This window comes from Dicentrarchus labrax, unplaced genomic scaffold (assembly GCF_905237075.1).
Source record: "Dicentrarchus labrax unplaced genomic scaffold, dlabrax2021, whole genome shotgun sequence".
Taxonomy (NCBI): domain Eukaryota; kingdom Metazoa; phylum Chordata; class Actinopteri; family Moronidae; genus Dicentrarchus; species Dicentrarchus labrax.
This window is the reverse complement of record NW_026136719.1, coordinates 10651468-10675901: the sequence shown is the minus strand read 5'-3', so window position 1 is coordinate 10675901 and position 24434 is coordinate 10651468. Positions and strand designations below refer to the sequence as shown.

General features: G+C 40.9%; 1 long non-coding RNA gene across 3 annotated transcripts in view; it reads right to left on the bottom strand.

Annotated features, from left to right (window-relative positions):
* Positions 1–24434, bottom strand: part of LOC127352100 (uncharacterized) — a 152880-nt gene that overhangs the window by 62307 nt on the left and 66139 nt on the right. Inside the window, exon 1 of one of the 3 annotated variants that reach the window (XR_007881038.1) lies at positions 1991–2065. The exons of the other annotated variants lie outside the window; for them this stretch is intronic. This is a non-coding gene — a long non-coding RNA (uncharacterized LOC127352100). Of the gene's footprint in view, positions 1–1990; positions 2066–24434 lie in introns of those variants that run through there. 3 annotated transcript variants of the gene reach the window in all.

The following is a 24434-nucleotide window of genomic DNA, read 5'->3' as shown; positions in this document are numbered from 1 at the left end:
GGCACAGCGTTCCACACACTCTCTGCGATTCCCTCAGACAGCCACTCCTGCTATAGTCTGCACTACACATTCCCTCTTTTCAACCCCAGGGAGGTGCTGGCAAGTGGCCAACCATCACTGCGTGTGTGAGTGACTGAATGTGTGCGCGTGTGTTTGTGCATGTGTTTTTGTGTGGGAACGTAGGAAGCGCTTGCTCGCCAAGAGCTATGCTTATTAATGCCCTACAGACTAAGTGCTCTCCTTTTCTCTCTTTTGCTCTCTCCTCCACTCCTCCCCTCCTCTGCCCATCTCACCAGCCTTCTGAGTGGTCATTGCTGAGAGAGAAGGAGGAGGTGGTGCTGGGGGACGGGGTGGGGTGCTGGAGGCAAGTACACGAACAAAGCAGAATATGAGAGGAAGTACACTAGTGGGCTTCGACAATGCTGAGCTCTCCCGCTGTCTCCCAGCTGCCTTCTCTGTTTGATGCTGAGAGCAATCAATATACTCAACTCAGAGCTACGCCTCAGATTGTCTCACACCAGTCACGCTAACTACATACATAACCTACCAACTTTCACCATATTCAACAACAATACAGGACCACTGCCAAGCACACCTGGTTGCCTCAATTCAAAGGCCAATTTCACACACAGTAACATAAATGAGTCACACACACAGTTCTTTGTGCATTGGTAAGATTTACCAGAAGTTCCCCACAGTTACACATAGCTGAAAATTGTGTTGCATGCACACACACACAAGCATGCTTAAGTGCCTCTATAACTTTGTAACAAGTACAGAGAGCCACAGAATTTCTGCAGTTGCCTTTCAGCTTGGACCTAATGTTATTCTAATAGTTTAGCTTACACAAGCTGAGAGTGTCATTACTCTATATATGAGTCTGTTCTCTGAGTGTGCGTTAAGGTGGCTGTGTAATGAGACACCTGGGGCGAGGCATAAAGAGGCCTATAGCTCCTGTCGGAGAGACGGAGGGCAGAGAGACCAGAGCTAGTTTAAACATATTTAAGGGCACCATAAAGAGATTTGGGCCTCTTCCATCTACTTGAAATATGGCGCAGGCAGAGTCTTGTAGTTGTTTTCTCTGGCTAGACTTCTATCCTTTCATGCATCTCTCTTTCCGCCATATCCATTCAAAATTATCTCTTCTTTTCACTATCATCCGCTCCTTACTTCTCTCCTTCTACTGGGCATGGATGGCGGTGTGCCACCTTGCCCTCTGGGCACTCTTGTCTGATTAAGGAGAAGAGGTTTTTGTGGCCATGGCATCTGGCAAGGTCAGCTCACATACGAGAAACAATGCCGTATACATTCTCCAGCACAGAGCAAACAGAGAGAGACGCTCCTACTGGACTTTACTGAAAGAACCACATGAATACAAACAGACCCGGCACTGCAGAGTGGACCCCCTGAATGAGGGGTCCTGTTTGATTTAATCCCAGCAATGCGCCCTGAGCCTCACGCACACACAGATTTCACAGGCATTACGCAGGGTTGCTGTTTGCACTGAGGCTATAGCACGACGAAGAGAGGTAACCCACTGAGGATGCCAAAGGTTTGGATTTTCCCATGATAGCAACCACTCTCACTGGATAGAGGGTGAGTAACCAGGAAGGAATCTATCCCTTTTCAATGGCGACTGAAAGGGGAGCTGTGAAATTGTCCGAAATTTCTCTGTGTGTAAACAGAGGACTACGGGGGGGAACCCAGGGACCCTGCCTGGGCCAGACTGAACTGCTTCCCTGGACTCTTTCTCTACCTCTCTTTCTCTCTGTCTGTCTTTGCCCCTCCTCTCTTTTTCATTGCCGGCTCCTGTCTCAAATTAATTTTCTTTCTGTCTGTCCCCCTCCCCACTGTGAACAAGTCCCACACTGCGAGGACACGGGAGCATTTTTGCACGCTATTCTCAGATGGCATTAATTAGTTTTGAGCTTTTCTTATCGAGAGACAGATGATAAATACTTAAATAATAAGCAGAGCGCAGACTGTTTACCTCCCAAAGCAGAATACTGCCTTATGAATAGAGACCAAGGGTGGCAGAAGTAGAAAAAGCACCTGTCTAAATGTACTGTATCTATTCTTGTATCTAACTTCATCTGACATGAATGCTCAAAAGTGTAGGTCTGTTGCTCCACTTAAACAATTTGAACCATCTTCTACTCTGAGTGAGCGTGACCACACACAGGAATTTCCCTAAACTTTTTAGTGGTTGCTAGGTGACGGCTTCAGCTCCTGTGAGCATGCTGTGTGAATGAGGAGGGGGTAACTAATGTCCTCACCCAATGACCACGCTCTCAACAGACTGCTCTTGTCCAGTTAAAAAAAACATTATGCTACTTTTTCAATACAATCAAACACACTGCAACGGGCAGGCTGAAAAGCACTAATACTCAACATGTGCTGCCTGATGTTTTCCAAAGAAGAACATGAAAGTGCAATGAAACTGCAAAAATATCTATTTTGACAAGCCAGTGAACATTATTTTCTTATTGTTTTTAAAACAAATTAAATTCTTTAAGAAAAGTCATCAATCAATTTCTATTAGTGACAGAACAAAGTGACTGAGGTTATTATGCTGTGTTTCGATGCAATAGATATTTGTTCCTAGAAAATGATTGTGACTGTACTGCAATCAATTTCCACAGTTAGCACAATAAACCAAATTTTAATTTGTTTTAACAGAATATGAGATGTTTACATTTTCATAACTGCAGGACAAAGAGAGAAGAGCACTCAATGATTATTTTTTCTGACAGGGCGCAGTCTGTGGACTGAGGTTTCAGTTATGACATAACATTGTACTGCCAGAATGCCTTTCCTCAATGACAAGATTTGGTTACTCACTCACACACACTCACTCATTGACTCAGACACAAACACACATACATGCACATATGTGTACACACATACTGAAGACATGCAGGCTGTAAAAGAAACTCCAAGAAGTAAAACTAAGTCTATCTCAGTGAGAGGAATAAAAATACCTCCCAGTCAGCGTGGTATATATCTGCTATCAGACAGCCCCTGCAAAAGCTCCCTCATCTATATTCCTGACAGACCCGATGTTTCGCCCACTTGCTTTAAAACATACATTTGTGTCAAATGAATGACGTTATAATCAATCACTCTGCCAATGTCAGAGCCAATGGCAAAACCATCCACTGCCTCTTTTAAACCCTACTATTTACCATCAGAGGAAGGGACTGCTAAATAACCACTCTGCCTCATAATTTGGAGCATGGCAAGGCTCCCGCTGCTCAGTTTACTTCCTTTAAATGCATTTAATTCATCTTAACGGGATAAATATGGCAGGGAATACGAGAAATGACTCAAGAATTAGAGCTGTGCTCCTCAGCTAAATCATATTTTAGTGCACTTACAATACCTCTAAAAGCTGGGGTGATATGTCCTTGCAGCGAGAGTGATGGCTCGCGGGACTGTTGGGTAGAAAGAACAGCTTGAAACTGCTCGTTACAAACCTTTAAACCAACCTAAAATACCAGATGCTCACACTAAAATGCTGCTTCAAAGTGCTTCTGCCGTCACTTTTTTGTGCCAAATGCTAAAAAGTCTGTGTCTGAGAAATGTAATATCCATATTTTTAAGTTAAATGTACCTTCAAAAAAGGAATAGTTAAGTAAGTAAATGCATTTTAGATTTTGAGCCCAACATTTCCAAAGGAAGTCCTGCACATTTTTCTGTTACAGGACATGAAGACTAAAGAGTTTTTAAATTGATGAGCCGAAAATGACACGTAAAAACGCTCCTGGAATTCTTATTTTCTCAGTCTCACTGATAGTGGCTCATTTTGTCTCCTATCCAGTCCATGTTTTTATTTCTTTAACTACAATGTGTCTGGGCCTTGTGCCAATAATCTTTAATTCTAATGGTTTAACTCAAGGCATGGTATGCAAATTCCAAGATGCATATCTTGGAATCTGCTCCATGTGCAAGATTTTCACCACATTTTTATGACATCAGCTGAAATGGCACACAAGAAATACTGCTCTAATCTTCAAGAATTAATTATTGGCTATATAAAGCCATATTGGCCTATCCCTAACATATTGTTTTATTATTGTTGAATATGGAATAATTCACAATGCTTTCTTGAAAACCAAGATATCAAACTAAGACATCCAGCTAATGGACCAATAACTAGATAGAATGAGCCAAAGCTAGCAACATACTCTTAATCAGTGTATTAGAATCTGCTGTACATCTGCATCTGAATAATTGACAGTTAACAAGATGAGTGTGTGATTTAACAGTGCTCATTCATTTGCTTTTTGGGTTATGTTATTCTGTAAGTCATAGTAGATCAAAATAAATCAGATTTGGAATAAATATTTAAACCAACCATGCCATCTCTACAGTCTCTTTCAATTTCTTAAACAGGATCTTGCCCTTTTCTTCTGGGAAAAAATGTCAGACAAATCTAAAGAGTGGTGATAAACACACATTCCTAATGGGCTAATGATGGAGCTTAACTATTGATCAAATAATGTTGAAGTGAGTGTCATTAAATATCTGTTCAAATTTCTCCTATTAGTCATTCGTCAGTTCAGCTAAAAAAGATTGAAATACCCAAATCCCAAGGGAATAGAGGATTTTTAAAGAAGATGAAATGAAAACTGTTATCATTTTATGAATGTTCACAACATGGTTCTTTTTGTCCTTTCCATTGTAAGGATATGTTGATATTGTATATGCAATTACATGTGAACCCATATTGCTTGCTTATTGTTACTGGGTTTGTCATTGTCAGAAGTGCTTACAGGGTTTGTCAGTATCATCCTAACTTCTGATTTGCTCGTTTAATGCTCTGATCAGTCTACATTTCTTCACTGAAACTTGTCCTCTGAGGGGCTAGTATGGTGGCCACATCAGCTTGACTTTAATCCAGACTCCTCCTATAACTTCTGATATGGTTATTTTCCGTGCTCTTATCTGAAGAGTTGTTCTCTATAACAACATTTTTTTTAAAGCAGGCATTAAGAGGCTTAGCAGCGGCAGTGCTTTAGCAGCCAAAAGGTCACTTTTGCAAATTGGGTTCATTAATCTTCTAGTGTATGGCAGCCCCAATGGGACACTCTTCATACACAGACGCAGATTAAAACGGGGAAAGCGCTCGTAGATTAGCCTGAAAAAAGAAACTCTTGGAATGATAAAGACTCTTCAGACGAAGTTGAGACTTGGCTCTCTAAAGTCAGATTGCCAGTTTCACTCATATCAGAGAGAGAGACAGAGAGTGCAGTAGAGTGGTGGCGGTGTGGGGGAGGGGGGTGGTATATGAGCCTGGAGTGGAGTTTGACTGAGCTATGATTATACCATCACAGATGATTATAGTTAGGCATTCCTCTGACCCAGTGCATGACAGAATCTCTCACTTTCCTCTCTCTTTTTTGCTCTAGATCCTTGGTTGTGTGCCAACTCTCCAACAGCAGCAAGACACCTGCTCAAGCAGGGAGAAGTGATATGAGCCCCTAGCTGGTGCTGCGTAGTAGAGGTAAGGATATCTTCTAACAGATCTATAGGCTGCAGAGACGTTGCCAGGCCTGTATGTATTACCTAGAGCCACAATGATATCACTCTCCTGAAATACAAACCACAAGTTTGAAAAAATAAATACAAATAATTAATACATAGACGCTCATATTGTAATATAATATTAATGTAATATTTTATATTTAAAAAATAGCAATATGGCAAAGTACAATATTCAACTTACAGAAGCTGGTAAAGGTAAAATGTGCAACAAAATAGCATTATAAGTACTAAAGTGCTGCAGTTCTGGCCTACAAATCTTGTTCTCCAGATGTAAGAAAAAATGTTTGTTTGATACAGACCCCGACAAATGTCACATCATCATAATTATAATACTTTTTTTTAGTGATAATGAAAACTGGGATGCAAAAATGATCATTCCCACTATATATCATATCACAAACATAATATATGTCAAAAGAATTGAAACATGATTTATTTTACCATATGGTGTAGCCCTAATTTCAATTATCTATTCATTTGAGCAAACGACTGCAATCCATTCATTTCAACTAACTATTTCAACTGGTCTAATTGCTTGTTAATTGTACACTTAATGTCAACACTTTTAAGCTGTTACAACTCAGGTGTGTGCAGTTTAATCAGCTTATCATAGCTGGTACCTCACCGGTTAGTTTGACAATAAATGTACTAAAGGTCAGAATCTCACCAATTTGTAATATTGGATGAATAATTTCTCATTTTAAAAAAATTAGTTGGGTGTCTTTCCACATGCAACTGCACAAATACCCCATGGGGCACAAGTACCCCTGTTTTGGTCATGGACGTACACACTGACCAGAATTGATTAGTGAAGACAGTATTCGCTCTTTCATTGTTCTCATAAACTCATAGTCCATCTCCATTGAACCATTACTATATAATAAAAGTGAAGCACATTTTTAAAATATTGTAATGACCAAACTTTGATCTGAGCAGCTCAGAATATGGATGCCTATGTGTGTGCCATACTTTCAGCATGATAACCCCAAACACTCCCGGGAAAATGGCAATGAATGGCTGTGTAAATTAGATCTGGACCTACTAATAAACTTAATCAAAATTTCATTTATCCATTTTGTTTTGACAAACCATCCTCATAGTCCAGATGGCGCTGTGTGTTTTCAGTCTCTGTTCTGCCATCATGATGCTTATTAATAATTTATGTCTCATAAATGACTTATCAGCTCCTTCTCCACTCATCTTTTCTCTCAGTTCCTTCTCTCTATGTTATGGTCCCATGCACGCTATGGATGGCCAGTATTGGTCCGTTAAGCCAATGAAAATGCATGACTGTGCCACGGCTATAACGTTCCAACTTGGTAATAAATTGTTTGTTTTGTTGCTTGTGGTAACGCTTTTGTTAGGCTGACTATGGTCACGACACCTGGATTTTATGTAAAGCCACATTTAAGATGGTCGGCTAATGTGTTTTCGGTGCATATAATAAAACACAAGGGATTTAGGCTATGACAAACTAGTCATCACTCATATAATGAATATTATTCTCACCTAAACATTGTCATTAAGGAGAACTTTAAAGGCTCTAATGAAACTAAACTCATAAAGACTTCCTATAATGATCAGTGAGGGTGCAGATGGGATTTGATGCTACTCACACTCACGTACACACAAACACTCAGACACACACTTGCATTCAGAATTCGTATTTCATATTCTATCCACTGGGTGTGTAATGACGCCCGTTATTAAAGCCGGTAATTGTCTTACAGTAGTGCTGCGTTATTGGATCCGGGGGCAGTTCTACAGACACAATTGGAGGCAACTGGATGTAAAGTCGCTGAGCAGTGAAATAGGGAGCAGGGCTGAGCAGACACACAGAAGATGGTATCAGCATCAAAGGGAGATGCTAGCATTGTGCTGTCTGACCCTTGTGAATGGCATTCAGCCCACCTGTTACCCTATCCCCCCTGAGACTCTCACTGACTCTGTCCCTTTGCCTCTTGGAACCAGACACGCATGTGATTACAGCAGTTTCCCTTGCAGAGGTCTGCGACAGATCATATCCATACAAAGGCATCTAAAGATAAATAGCTAATCCTCTCTCTTGTTGTAAAACCTACCCCAAGTACATTACAGTCATTATTCACAGAGGAAGAAAATGCTTGTCTTCTTTCCCGACAGATATATTTTATCCGTCATGATTTTTTTACTTTTATTTGACAGTGGCTGTCTGAAGAGGAATACATCTCCCCTGCTTTTACCACTGCTTTTAATTCAACTCTCCAGTCTGTCTGCCAGATTTGCCATTAGGCTGCTGTCATTACAAATGTAATCTGCTCTGCAAGATGTATCCCTATGTTTCACATGTCAGCCATTTTCACACTCCTATACAAAAAAAACGCCCAGATCGTTCATTCATTCATTCAAAGCAAAACAGTGTAAACAAGACAGGATACATGGATTCAGTCATGTTTGCCTTACACAAGCACTATAATAATAATACATTTCTAAGTTATCTTTCATACATGAAATACAACACAAGGAACTAAGTTAACTCTTAAAAATGTCATTCTAAAAATTAAAAGTGGGGTAAGCGATCCTCGAGAAATCCAACACCATGATAAATACCAAGATATAGTGCAAACAATGACACAATAGTGAAGTAACAAGGGCTGCTCCCTAATAGTCAACTTAATCGTTAATCATCACAGCCGATTTACCATTGTTCTGACTAGGGCTATTCTGGGGATGAAGGCATGACGGGTTTAGGCAGCGTCAGGAGAAGCATGAAATGTAGGAATATGAGCAAGTTTGTAGTGAGTTCATTTGTAAGTATCATATCGATAAGTCTGCTAGTATTTCCAACACATTCAGAATCATTACCACTTTTTCCATTATCATTTAACAGGCCGCTGTTACAATATAGATATTTAAATAGTTAAATTATTATCATTAATGTGCGATGACTATTGCCGTTATCCAACAACTACTACTTGACTAGGAAAATCTTTAGCTGGGGACAGTCCTAAATGTAGCTATAATGTCAGCTAGGTTGAGGGTTAACAAACTGTCGCTTAAGTTGCTGCTGCACAGCTAACATGCAGAGGATGAGACCGTTTCCATGGGACAACACACCATCTCCAGACAGCAATACTCACAACTCTTCTGCTACTATAGCCAACATATCTTGGCAAACTAGAAAGTAAGCTGAATGTCCGTGGGAAAGTAATTTAACGTTCCCTGACACACAATTCATGGCTGGAAGAAAAAGTTAGTGTTGTGTGGCTCAGTCTGATCCACTTTGCATGTTTCCCATTTACAGAGCCAGGGTTGTGTACAACCACCGGATTATTTTTTTTCAACGCACACACACAGTGGAAAGCTAGCAGACTGTGAGGAGATAGTTGCTGAATTTGAAAATAAATTCACTGGATTAAAATTGCCTAGAATTGTTCACTCCACCTTTAAGATCTATTACAAGCAGTATTAATAGAAATCTGGGAAGTACAATGGGAAAAGGAAAAGATCTGACAAATAAAAGTAAGTATAATGAAACCAAACACACAAAATTAAACAATTAAACTAAACAAATTAATTAAAACATGAAAATATTTAAGATGAAAATGACAGTATGCTGTTTATGCTTCATCACATCATACTTAATGAGTTTATATAAAATTACAGGATAATGTTTCTGTATAACAGGTAATTGCATTCACCCTAAAAGGGGGCAACTACAGGGTAACCAGGGGATAAATGGATAAAACACTTCCTAAAATGCAGCAGCTCTACCATAATCCAGCAGAATGATGCTCCTAGCAAACAAATAGGTCTGTGATTTATGAGCATACCATTATGTGGGATGTACTGTAGCAACATTTAATGCAAAGAGTGCATATTATGCAGAATTTTTTGTTGTTGGCCATCCCAGTACACAGGTAAACTAGGTAAAGGTAAAAAAAAATTAACTTCATGTGTTGCTCTGGCAACCGGTTCTCTAACTTGAAAAAATATGGAAACTATTTATACTACAACACACTGACAGCTGTTGATAAAATGAACCAACTGAGGTGTAGGTACCTTGAATATTCCTGAAAACCGTATCTGTGTAATGATGATGTTTTATAGTTTATAGGCCAATTAAGTTTATTAGTCATGCATAATTATCAGCTGAATTAAAGTCTTTGAAATTAGAGACCAATACAGATTTGTTTATGAATACTGGTGTGATTCCAGTGATTATAAAATCTAACACGCTGATGAGGACCTCAATGGTTGTCAGGGCAGAAAAAAAACAGAAGCATCCTTGAGAGGATGAGTATGCCAGAATACACAATTTCTAATTAACCAGCAATGACCTGGGATGCAGGGCACAAATCAACAGTCACATTTAGATTTGGCCTGTCATCGCCTCTTTGGTTCAACAACAACAAACCCATCCTCCTTTATAGCGTCATTGAACTCTTGTTTAAGGCTGGCCCCACAAACAACATTAATCTAGTTCCTGTCCAGCTGTGCACAGTGTGAGGCGAAGCTGGCAGGAAAAAAAGGAGGTGGACTCAGACAGTCCCAATACCCTGCGGTCGGCATTCTAGCCAGCCAGCTGGTGTCATTGGAGCTCTCCTGACTTGGACCGCAAAGGTGATCGCTCAGTAGGGGCCGGGGATTGGGATAATAGTTTAGTATCTTAAACACAGCTCTTTACTGAAGTCATTTTATCAGCAGGGTGCTTTCAGAACACATTGTTACGGGAACAGTTCTCCTACTGCTCAGAACCCCACAGTTACACAGTTTCACACACAGAGACATACACTATCTATAGCTATATCTGACCCATCTAATTAGATCCATCATGGTGTTAGGAGTCAATGAGTAATTCAGTGGAGAGCCTGATGGTGTCACATTCTCACTTTTGGGAGGACATGGGGCAGGAAGCCATTATGCCTGTCTAGTTCTGGCCAGCAGACACTTTTGAAACGCAGCTCTTCCAAAAGTGTGAAAGCTTCTGTGCCCAGAGGTACAAAAACACAGCATCCAACTCCAGTGAAATTACAGAACTTCTAAAAAGCAGAAAGTGTTTAATTCTTTGTGAGGGCAAAAACCTCTGTGTGGATTATCCATGTATGCTCATGAAGTTAAGCTTGCACTGTAAAAACACCATGCTGTGTTTTGCTAAAGCACAGTGGCACACTTCTTCTAGTATTTACATAGCAACTGGAAAAGCCAAGCTATTTCCTCCTTTGCCAGACCAAAGGCAGCTAGGGCCGAATAAACAGGCCTTTCAGCCCATCCTGTGGGAATTGTTATCCTTTTACCAAGCACCACATGGATTTTAACATAAAGAGGTCAAAGCCAGGATTTTCTTTTATCCAAATAACTAAGAGAAGGGAGTTTATTTGCCTGCAGTCTTAATATATGCAAAGCCCTAAATAAGACAGAGGAGGGAGCGAAACAGGGAATGACAGAGGTTATCAGTGCCAAAGATTTTTGTCTAGGCAATGCAAGGATCATTAATGGGAATTTCCATAATGTAAAATTAGTCTTTATCAAAAACCTACATGTTACATGACATCCTCAGTAATTTCAGAGTGAATACAGGTGGACATGAATTAATTTCTTAACTATAGATGAAGCTCATGCATGCACTGTCTTTGAGAATCTTTGGGATTTGTCTGCAAAGTGTCTTCCCATCTGCTTCATTCACCTCAGTCACATCCTTCACATCAAGCCCCAGTCTCTTGCTTCATGAAAGGCAGTCCATTACTGCATATTAGCAGCAGAGTGAGGCAGGGAGATAAGGGAGGCTGCTGATCAAACACACAGACAAATCGCCAGTGACAGAAACACACATTTGTTGCTCAGCATTTAGCTTTGATCTCTGACTCTGCCAAGAGCCAAAGAGAGCAGCAAGTCTCAGCTTTTGAACTGGGGCTTTTCAGAGGAGGTCTCTCTTTCTCTCTCTCTCTCTCTCTCTCTGTCTCTGTCTCTCTGAGATCTGTGTGTACACTCTACATAGTAATCATTTGCAATCATGCCCTACAACTGATAGCACCTACATATTCAGCAGGACAGTGAGGGGATGGATACAGCACAGGGCGGAGCACACATCCACATCCCTGACAGAGAACATGAAACAGGTGATGTTGTTGCTGATTATTTGAGACACTTGGCCTCTGGTGGGCTGACAGAGGCCTATTATAGTGAAAGGATTGTTTAAGGTTTAACTGCAGAGTCCTTATAAAACCTGCATAAACTCCAAAATCACAGATGACCTAGCAGTGGTATCAGCAAGTTGTGATTGGAAGACTGAGGTGCGATTATGTTTCAATTGTGTGCACACGGGCAGTATGTAGACACACACATAAAGTTCTGATTATTAGCCTTTACTTTCGTCTAAACTTATGATCTCTGATTTGTTTTGATATCATGCTTAATTTTGTTTATATCCTTGCATTCATGTGCAAACACATGCATGCGTGCACACACACACACATACCCACACACAAGAGAGAGTGAAATTGTTTTTGCAGCATAGTAATAACAGATAAGTGGCTGCTGTGTGTCTAAGCTGTCAGCCATGGATCATCTCATTTCCTGACCGGGCCGGCCCTGGCCCCCTGTGTGTTATTACAAACAGCCCAGATCATGTGACAGGGGAGGGAGATTACTGGAGAAACTAATTGAGGCTGCTCTGTGTGTTCTCTGCTGGCGAACAGTGTGGTGACTGTTTGGCCAGGCGGACTGATACTCGACCCTCCTGTGTCCCCTGCAACCAGAAAATGGCCATTACAAACAATGACCCCGTCAAAGCCAACAGACCTGGCCAGCCTGTAGTGAACCAGATCGCTCTTTTGAAGCTTGGGGATTCCCCTTATCCTGATGGGGGTGTATGGGTATGGGATTAGTAGTGTGCAACCACACACCTGGCTCAACATGTCATCTGATTGGTCAGCTCGCATTCAAGGCAGGTTTTGAACTGTGATTAGACTGGGAATATTCTACCTGATAAAGTGTGAATGAAACATAAACCACAAAGAAATATTTTATGGGATCTTGCTATTCCTGAGCTCTATGATATTCACTGATGTGAAGTCAACCTTGAATACACCACTCTCTGCTTCATCCTTTCCCCCATGTCTTGACCCAGCTACATTATTGATACTGAATGCTGCTCTGACTGCCATGTACAACAACTGCCCCGGTCGTAGCGTAACCAGTTCTGGCTCAGTACCATTCATCTGTATTGTTACCTACAGTACAATGGAGCTGGAGAGAGGCCACCAGCAGCAGCTAGAGCCCACTGGTCCTCACACAGGAACAACTGTCAACTAGCATTTGCTCTGAGTGGAGCAGCATGTCTGTCATACAGAGCTATTATTATGATACAGCCCTGGGTCAGGCTGTGGCTCCAGGGTGAAACAAAGTGATCCTGTGTCATCACTTTCAGCCCTGCTTTTCCATATTATAGCCTACTGTAAGGCCACAGCAAAGACACATCCACATTAAGAGCTACACAAAATCTATTTTGACAGGATGACATACACGTGGAACTACGAAAAGAAAATGCAAAAGTGCAGAGACTTAAAAACTGTGTTTACCAAAGGGCATGGAAGGTATGAAGGCACAAGACCTCCTTTTTTAACAACACTTACAAGGTGACCCCGCAATACCCACTGCCCTCACATAACATAAACAGTCTCATATACACAGGCACTTATACGCACACACACCCTCACACACTTCTCACAAGAGAAGATCCAGGCCCTGTCCAGTGAAGCAGACGATGGGGGATGGGTTTGTGGAAGGAGTGAAGGATTGTATTTCCACTCAGGATATGGTCCTTGTGTTTTTATATCCAGTCGGCCCCTGGCCCAGCCTAGTTCCAGCCTAGTGCCAGTGCCAAGGCTAGCACAGGCGCCGTAGCTGGCTGGACAGGTCTGATAGCACTTTTACAAGTGGGAATCTGAGAGCCACTGTGCTTTTAAAGCTTGGCTACTTGTGCTGCATCTCAAATGACATCCTCTTCCCACCAATAAAGCAATAATCTTGACCACTCTTGTGTCAAGTGGCTCTCTGGTCATAAGTAATGCACTATGTGTGAGACTGGGTGATTTAATCTTGGCTCCTGGGAATGATCGCCCTTCTTGGACCGGATTCTGGTGTTCGGAGGAGTGAAAATGGCGATTGATCTCTTACAGTGCTCAGGTCATCAGGAGTGGAAGTATTTGCTGGGCAGTTGTCTGTTGAATGGTGGCCTCATAAGCAGGAACAACCCTGTCAACTTAGCTAGACATCAGGTCTTGTGGGAACCCTAGCTTTGATTTGAGCTTTTATTCGGTGTCTTCTTGAATCAAACTCTTCAAACACAGAATCCACTTAGGCTCAAATGACACTGCTGTTAACTCAAACCACAATTGAGAACATTTTGCTGATGTTTTTTTTTTTGTTTTGTTTCATGTACACCAACATGCTCTGTCTCTTTGCATTACTGCAAACTTACCACTTTTCAGACTAGCATCATTTTAAAAAGACCCTAGCAACATAATATATATAGTGATCTTTCTGAGCAGATATCAGCTAATCTTCTCTGCCCACCATGGCTCTCCAGCCCACAAAATTGCTGATGATTATGCAAGTTGAAAGATCCAGGTTCAGTGGACCGAACAGGAGTGTATCGGAAACATGAAGCTGTGGTCGTCCATGCCAGCGTGACCAACAACCAATCACTGTTAAGACTGCACTAAAGCAATCTTGACTTATAAGTACATATTCCACTGATTTGTTATTGTACTTACATAATGTCAGGGGTTTTTCAAGAGAAAGAATGTCCCTAGTATGGGTCAATACTACACTTCCAATAATACAACTTGGTCTTTCATGAGACCATCCCTGCCAAGTAAGCAAACATATTTCAAAATCCATGCCCCTAATTTGTAACACAGGCTTTCCGTAAAGAAAGAAAAAGAAGACTGTGATGGCAATAATGTGTAATTTAGGGCTTAAGGCATTAAGCAGCTTCTTGCAACTTTTTTTGCAAGCATTAGCAACACTCCTAGGCCCTTGTGCCACCCCAGATAATGTTTTGATCCATGCCACCAATGCTCCACCCAAAAATATCTTACAACAAAATCTCCACCCCCTGCTTTACAGGTTAGTCACGCAATGCTTCCCAGTCTTTCAAAACAAATTGTAAACTCTAGAGCTGCTTTATTGCTCAAGTTAAAGGCCTTTAACAAAAAGGAGAAAACAGGGATAATCCCTGTCTGTGCTGCAAGACACCCACTCTTTTTCTGTCACACACACATGCTTTAGAAACCATAACAACACTAAAACACCTCATTGGTAACTTTAAAATAAATAATTTATCTGTGATGTCCACTACATTTTCATCACCATGTCCTGTAGGGTTGTCTCTCAACAGCATCCGCTTAAAACCAACCAAGCACCAACAACAGATGGCTTCAACACCACATAAGTCACCCATCCATTAGCCTCCCCCACCAAACCTTCAGAGCTAATTGGTGAATCAAATAATCAGAGTTAAGAGGCTCAGAAGACACGTCTACCTGCATTGTGAATAATGTTACGCTCTTACAGCAACGTTAATGCACTGCTCCCTATTCCTGACCCCAAACCACTGTTCCCTGAGGCACTTTCATTATCCTATTGATGTGATGTGAAGGGGCTGGTGTTTTACACAGATTGGACTTATTAAAACCAACATGCTCGTGGATGTGGTGAATAAGTGACAGAGGCAATTAGAGCAAATTCACAGGTACACTTCTGATTCATTACGGAATTATCATTGTCACTGACCGTTCAGCGGTGCCATAAAAATAATGACACCCCATTATGAGCAGTATTGTGGTGAAGCTAGTTAGTATGCTACAGTGTAGTGAAGTGAATTTGTTTATTTACGGCTGGCTGGCTTTTGATTACTCAACATTTGACAAGAACAAATTCACAGTCATGCCAATTTTCTTCGGAACCATCCAGCATGATAAAGACAACAGGGCTTTGATGGATTCTCTCAGGGGACTGATCATGTCAGCCAGATAACAGTACACTCGTTAAAAGACACATACCGGTTCTTTTGAACGCGTTTGATTAGGTTTGTAAATTACTTGCATTCCTAGTGGAGTTGCCTTCAGGATACAGAGCGACTTGACGTGCAAATGGAAGTCAGCTTGTGATTTCATCTTTGCATGCAATTACAGTGACTTGTGTATCTCCTTACTATTGACTTTTAGGAAAACTGGCATCACTACGAAATACATAAGTGTCCTATAACGCTGACAAATAACCTCCAGTGAAGTGAAGGCAAAACTAGCTGCTTTAATGGAAGAATCATACGGCCTTGATGTATTATGACCAAACAGCATATGAATCAGGCAGGGAAATAGAGAGTGAATTAGCATCGGAACAGGTCTCCTCCCCCAGCCTTCCGCCAGCCTCCCATCATTCATTATGATGATCTATAGCTGCTCTTTATGCCCTGACTTGATATTTCAGACTCATGTGAGGTGTGGATCATTAGGGAAAGCTTTTACCATTAATAAGCAGACGTTGTTTACATGACTAATACTCCAAGAGGCAATGAGGTTGAAGCATTTAGAGCAGGGCATTCATCTTCCCCACACCAGTAAATATCACCCAGATGCTATTGATATTTACTGGGCTATAGAGAAAACGTCTGGAGTGGACAGACTTTGGCGATGTTTGAGGAAGGAGGGGATGGAAGGAAGGAGTGAAGAAAGAAATTAAGGTTGGGAAGGATGGAAGGTAAAAGTGAAGAAAGAAATTAAGTTAGAGAAGGATGGAAGGAAGATTTGGAATTATAAAACAGTAAAGTAGGAGAATTAGAATGTACAGATTTGTTTGGTCAAACCAAAGTAAAATGCAGGGCAAAACAGAAATCTCAGTAGCAGACATGCATCTTAAGTAGTAAGTAAGTATCTTGTAAGTGAAGGTATCAGAGTATGTTTGAAGTAAGGAGTGTCCTGGGTTGGGCTGTTTGCTCTGGGAGTTGGTCTTTGCTCTTGTTCTCATTAGACCAATTATTATCTAACCAGTGGTAAACAGGCTCACTAAGATACCAGGCGATAAGTAATTGATTAATGAGTATCCATACACGTAAACACATGCACACATGGACAAATGTTTATGCTGAACATATTTTCATCCAGATCCTCCTTCAGTTTGATCAGCAACAACAATCTCATGACAAGTGAAATGAACAAGTGAGTGAAGAAACATGCAGATGCTTCCATACAAGAAAAAGAGGCAACCCTGTCATACATTATATACTACTAATTTCTTTTACTTCATACATTTTGAAGGAAGAGAAACTGTCAGACCAAGTCATAGTTTTGCAAGTCACAAGTAAGTCTCAAGTCTTTGCACAGAAGTCAAGAGAGGCAAGTCCCAAGTCCTAAATTTTGAGTGTTGAGTCATAAATTGCCTTTTCACCAAATGTAAGGCCATTTTAACAACATAGTAATAATATAGGTTATGCCATATAATGCTCTTTTTCAGGTTCATGCGATTCGATGGCAACATTTTTCGTAGGGAGGTGGTCTGAGGTGGATGGTGGTACAAAAACATGCTTTAGTTGCCTTATGAGTGATTGATTTGCAAGAGCACATATAATAGGGTAAACAAATAAAATACACTGAACATTCAGCTGTTGGCCCTACATTTCATTGAAGAAATGTGCTATTGCAATTTAGTTTAACTTAATTACTACAAAGTTGCATTTGGAGTCAATGAATGGTTTGGTGGGTATGACAAGGATGTAAATTATAGACTGTGATCTTCACAGTCACCCAATCTCAACCCAGTTGAACACCTATGTGAGACTGAGGGACATGTTTAACAGAGCTCTTCATCATCATCATTAAAACACTAATATCTGAATCTGAATATCTTTCAGAAGAATACTGTTTTATCCCCCAAAGTGGAGTTCCACAGAATTGTAAAAATCAATGCCAAGCACCATTGAAGCTGTTCTGGCAGCTTGTGGTGGCCCATGTTGGCTTTCTCCTTTACTTTGTCACCCATGCACATGCACAGACTTACACACCCACAAATACACACATTCACACAAACTAAGCCATATGCCGAGTGATGCTGGCACTAATTAAAAGCTCTTGGTAAAAGGTTAGGGTAAGCAGATGCATCACTTGACCTTTACCAAACATCATCATAACATGATAACAAAAAGGGAGTGTGAGTAAACAGACAGGAACATTAGCATATTCTGATGGAAACATGGATGAGGCGGGGCACTCCTACTGACAAATTGGGTGCTGACAAAGATCTAGTAAATTAAGGAGTACAGATATAACCTGATGTACCTTTTATCAGCGCAAACGCTAACAAATGATATTCCAAAAAGCCATATAAAAACATTGTGATAGTCTAGTCGTACAGAGATCAGTGCTCCCATGTAGACTGTGTTGCCTTACTTGCTAAGGGAGGAGGCCTCGAAGACCAGGGACCAGGAAAACACAGCCATGGGGCTCCCACAAGACACTCATATCTCCTCTGTGTCTGTAACTGTGTTAAATTGCAATTATGTCCTTGTTCATGCTGTAATAGAGTAGGGCATAAGAGGGAGTGGAGGATGGATGCTGAGGTTGGGGGAGGTGTAGAAAGACCACAGAGTTGACATGCCATGCAGGGACACAGTTATGATTCCAATATTCTTGTAGTAGCTGAGAGGATATGGAGACAGTCATCTTCCGCTCACAGATAGCTGGACTCATCAATGACTGATGACAGCAGAGACCTGTCCTTCCACCCTATGGATTATTGAGATTAGCTTTTAGGCCCGCCTCCATGCCTCAGACCCAACCAGGAAAAGACAGTGGCTTAACTTGTCATCCCTTTAGAGAACGATGTAATTAACAGGCTCTGATGAGCAGCTCAATCTCCACAGACAGGAGGAGATTGGCCTGGTTTTGGAGAAGAGGTGCAGAGTCTCCCGTGTGTGTATGTGTGTATGAGAAACAGAGAAAGAGAAAAAGAGAGAGAGAGACACACACACCTGGTAATATGTGTAACATCCCTAATGCTGACTCGTCCTTGAATGCAACCTTGTGGGTTTTCTTCTGATTTTTCATGTATTTCTAATTGACTGTCTAGTTTTAGTTTTCATTCCATTCATCTAAAATCCTAATTTGAACACGGGAGGGATAGAGCGGAATGGGAATGAGTGCTATCATCAGGACTCCGGTGGTGGCAGAGAGCAGTGCAGCACTTCCTCCTGTGTCCCCCGAGGATAAATATTTGAATCAGATTATGTGCGTTATTTTTGTCTCTACCGGTGACGTTGGCTCAGCATCAGAGGAAACGCTTTCGCACACAAGAACAGCGTTTCATCCGGAGTGGTATTTTTCAAAACACAAGTACTGATGGGGTGCTAAAGCAATTCATAATGCATGGCTACACAATATGTACTGTAGTTCCAACCAAACCACGTCATCATACGTATATGCTGAATCAGTATGTGAGCTGTAGGGATTAACTGAAATAGTTAATAAGCTAACTAAAGGCTAACAATGTAACAACAGTGTTTTTGTTTTTTTTTAAATATATTTATTGTATATATTATTATATTTTTATGTACTATATTTAGACGGTAACTCATAAGTGAAACAGAGCAACATTTGAATGAATTAGCTATTTTACTCATACAAATGTTTCATATATATATACAATACACTACGTTTTAGTCTGGGGCTAAAATCCTGAATTTGAAACTACTTTCTACTGAGGAAATAGTCCCCATGAAAACTGCTTACAGTATGTTCTGAATAATAAAAAACGGGGTCACTGTTTCTGGAAAGAGATGCAGCCTTTGAATTTTTAAATGCTACTTTTAACACTGAGCATTTTAAAAGAATTCACCTCTACTTCACCTAATGCTGGACCATGACCCTGAAGAAAAATCATACCTATATGGATGAATGGCTGGAGTATTTTTGTAATGGGCTGCCCTTGTACAAGCAGCAGGGGATTCTTGGCAACCGAATAAAATGTACTTCATTGATGGAATGGTGGTTTAGCCAACAATATTTTAAGTAGCCTATGTGTTTTTTTTTTTCAAGAAAATTAACTTTGCCTCTTGTGATTTCATATAGGGAATTCCCAGAAACTGTATAGCCATCCAGCATCCAATCTATCAGATGATATCATTAATCCTTCCTCATTTGAAATTCAAAGAGGATGGGCGGACCACTCCCCTCAGTAATTTGTCAATATTGAGGCAGTGGGAGCACTTAGAAGGAGACAGAGTTGGGAAAGCACAATGGAAAGTGTCTGATCTTAAGTCAGGTCAAACACAATTGCATTCAGTGATGGGGGTCTACAATGCCATTGCTCATACTAACTTGCCTTGGGGATTTTAAGTTGCTGTTAAATGGAATGGCTATTTGTTTCAGCTTAGAAGTAAAAAAGGCCATTATCAGATAACTGAGACTCAGCCAGACATCCAAAAAGGTAACAGACAGTGGAATGGTTGCTGGGAAGAACTAATCTGCACTAGACTGTGCAAATATCTCATAATTATCACAGTGTCTTTTTGACACCGGCTTTTTGAGGATAGAAACCCCCGGAAACCAAGGCAGAAGTGGACATAAGAGTAGATAAAGCAGCTCTATTTGAGCTCACTGCTGTATCTTTTTTCTTTTTTCACTACACAAGACACATGTGACAGGCTTAAAGGTCAGACCTAAAGCAATACCCACACCAACAACAGATGGACAACACGACACATTTAAATGGGTTCAGTGTGGAGACCTGTGTTTCACTGAACCGTACCCGGAGAAACTGGGAAAAGGGAGTAAACGTTTGAACTGGTTGCAGAACATTAACTGAACATTGAACTCTGTAACTTAGGTTGTTCTGAAATAAGAAAACAAATCCTAAAATAAAGAATATATATATATATATATAGAGTGATCAAGCTGCAAACCCAAATTAGTTTGCAGCTTGCCAATGTTATTTGCTTTAATGAAGGATTAAAATATATTATAGTTTAAGCACATAATATATGTGTCAAAATGTATCTGCAATTGGACTCATGCAACCTTCATAAATGTATTAAAAATCCTGAGCAATCCGCTTTTATACCTTCAAAGCCTAATGACATTAACTTACTAATTAAACCAAAGCTTGAAATGCTTGTAAAGAAAACACAGAGTACAAGAATGCATGTACTGAAACAAACATTAGTTCTGTGGCTGAAATAGTTTCACCTATCTCAGTGCTTGATGAGTCTTTTCACTTGGCATAAGCTTGTTAAAATATATGTTCCCCTTTATAATGATTAAACTGCTTCTGAATTCCTCAGAGGCATATGTCGCTCTTTCCCCTTAGTCATCATTGTTGCAGTAGCTTTCTGCATTTTTGACATTGTTATTTCTGCTTTCCCTGGGTTGCAGTTACCTCTTAATCTTTGCGCACCCCCAGTGTGCCCTCACTGCAGTGTAAAGACAATGTGAAGCAACAGTGACAGTACACAAATACTTTGTATGAACTGCTGTTTTTGACTATTTTTATGGGCAATATTTTTGGGCAGGTAAAATTGTTTTTGTCTTCAGACTCTTCTCTTCCTACCACTCTCTGAGAGCTCCAGCTTTGGGTTAATTTTAGAAAGTGAAGGGTTGGGAAGTTAGGAAATTATGTATAAACTTTCAGAACATGATCACCAAGACTTGAATTAGTCATTCACTTACAGTCTAGTTAATATTGTCGATATTAAGTATTAAGTGATACAAAACTGTAAGTTTACTGTGCCTAAGGCTATAAAAGACAAAAAGGGGATCTGAATGAGTTCACGTCCGATACCGAACCTTGTTAACCCTCCTCCTCTATGATATCATCCTGTCTGGGAGTGAAGCATGTGATTGACCTTCAGATGTCTTCAGACAGTACAACATATCCCTTATCTCCCCTCTAGTACAACCCCAAAGAAAAACCTGTATAAAAATCATTCAAATAATATGAATTTATATGACATGTTTGCATGGGGCTCTCTGCACTTATCTCTGTCTTCACTGCAGCAACGTGGTTTTCAATCACCTGACCTCAACTCTTTTGCTCTCTGGATCCTCATTGCTGGGATGACATTCCCACTCTAGTCAGTGCTGAAGAGACATGTCCAATCCTCTGCTATGAATTGAAATATTGTCTCCTTAATAAGTGGTTAATATAGTTGTATGCTATAGTCCACATTTGGCCTGTGAAGTGAAGCCACACGAACATACAGTATTTCTTTACTAAACTGTCTGAGCGCTATGACTTTGATCTATGTACTTGTTGCTCTTTAGTACTTGCAATATTGGTCAGTTCAATATTCGTCTACATTGTTGATTTTGGTGCAGTATAGACCGGTATGGGTGAGTGACCCTGTTATCATGAGAAGAAAGACTGGGTTTTATTTTTGTTATACAATAATGGTTTTTAGGGCAAAGGAAGAGCTCCATTTTTATTTTTATTGTAAAGATAACAATGGAGTACCACTTTGTACTATCAACACATGATGCCGTGTGCTATTTTTTGCTGTAAAAAAGAGAACTCTTTCAGAAAAGGCTTCATTAAAGGTGTGTAGGATGCACGCTAGCCAATGCCCTTAAGTTACCCTTTAGTCACAGGCATACAACACTCATAACAAATCATAAATTTCACTTTGCCTGGATTTTATAATGCTGCCAAATGCTGTTGTTTTTGATAGTGTTTAATGCCACACACACACACATACACACACGAGTGTACTCATTAGTCATTCTGTCATAAAAGCAGTGTCAGCATGAACAATAAACATGGCTCATCCAAAACAAGGCTTTTGTCTGTTTAAAAGAAATAATGTTGGCAGGCAGTGCCTCTAACAATGCAATAACCAAATAGGCCACACACACAGAAGCACACACATATACTGTATTACATGTAATATAACAGCATCCAGCTCCTGCGGGTCTGTCTGATTACAGTAGGTGATAAAGGCGCGAGAAATTAGCCTATCTATCAGACTATCTGAAGCTAAAACAAATAAGGAGATGTAGAACAGAGACAAAGGGGGAAGGGGTAGATCAAGCATATAGAAGACCAATTAAAGAGAGATGAGGTAGGATTATGAAAAGAAGGTGGTGGGTGATGAGGAGAGCGGATAACGCTGTAAAACATCAATATTTGCTTACTCCTCCATACAAGGGTGAGAGGGTGAAAGGCATTGCTATACAGATATCACAGTGTGTGCACAATATAAAGAAAGAAAGAAAGAAAGAAAGAAAGAAAGAAAGAAAGAAAGAAAGAAAGAAAGAAAGGGTGGGGAGTGCCAGGTAGAAAAATGTTGTGGTCAGCGGTCCAACATTGCTCGGCCATGAAATCCTAACTTGGGGAAATATGGACATTTCACACACCTATGAACAGTAGTGAAGTATCCCCTGCTCTGATGTTCACACAAAACGCAGAGAGACAGTTCAGCCAGAGACCAGATGGTACAAAATTCTCACACACACATGCATGCGCACACACACACACATGCAGTGACTGTGAGCCTGATGCTAGTGAATTTTTAGGGGCTTGCATGTCTAGACGCCAGGCAGGCGGTGCCAGGCTGGTTCCAGCGGCAGACGAGTGTCCGGATGCATAATTAACAGGATGGTTTGGCACCTGACAGCCTCAGAGGTCATAGTGTCCTCTCTATTAGCTGGGCGCCAATCAGCCTCTGGATCACCTGAGCATGTCCTTGTCCCAACAGCAGATTGCCCAGAGGACATCAGTCACATTATACGGCCCAATCAGTGGCTGGGACTCACACAAAGGCCTGAGAAGAGACAGCTAGAGATAGAGTACAGGGGTGATGTCTCCCAAATGAAGCTGAGCTGCCACTCAGGGCAGATGGGGCACAAGACAAAGCACACCCTGCACAAGGATACGACCTTCCTTATGCAGAGGCATACCTCTGGCACAGATCAAACATGAGCAGAATTACAGACACGTACTGATTCAGCCTGATTGATGGTGCCTGTGGCAATCAAACTGGTTTCTTTACTCGATGCTGGATAAATTCATATGTCTCTTAAATCGGATTTGCTGCAGTAATTCCACTGATGGGTGCAAATGTGTTTCTTTTAAATGTCAGTTGCTCGTAGGTCAGTATAATTGTGTTTCTGAAAATGCCACAGCAGGTGTCACCAGCTTTAATTTATCTTGGACATTTTGTGACATTTTGTTGAGATGTGTTGAATAAGTTTTGCCATATCAATAAAAGAGTAAAACATTACATGAACTTTTGTTTGAGGACCTGGACCCAACCTCTGCCTGTGACCAAGTGATAGGATTTAAAGCAGAAACCGGCGCCTCTGTCATCACAGTCATATTAGTTCTGCTGCAGTAATGCTAAATACTTAAGTCAGCAATACCTTCGGCTTGATGGAAGTTCTAAAGCTACTTCTGACCGCTCACCAAACAAACCATTTGTTCCCACTCAGACTGCAGCTCTAAATCTCTGGGCTCCCATTGACCTGGAACTGGGCCTCAACACAATACTGAAAGACTCCTTTGAGAGGGCCAGTACTGCAGGCAGGAGTAGGAGGGGTTTGAGGGCAAGGATACCGGGCTGGGTACTGCAAGTTAAGGGTCCCTTAGCTCCTGTTTCCCAGCTTAGAGTGATAGGCCCAGGGAGATGAAAGACCCTCAGACTCTGTGAATTGAGCTCTAGACAGGTCTCACAAAACTAGATGTGGTAACACAGGGCCTCCTTCAAGACCACAGAATGACTGCTTTCAATTGGCAGGCCTATTGTCTTTCTTAAGAAAGCCGCCGTTTGACTTCTGATAGGCAACAATGTAGTGGATGTGTGGTATTGTTGTGGCTTAACTGAAGGCTTCATTTAGGAGGTCTGAAGCAGCAGTGAGATC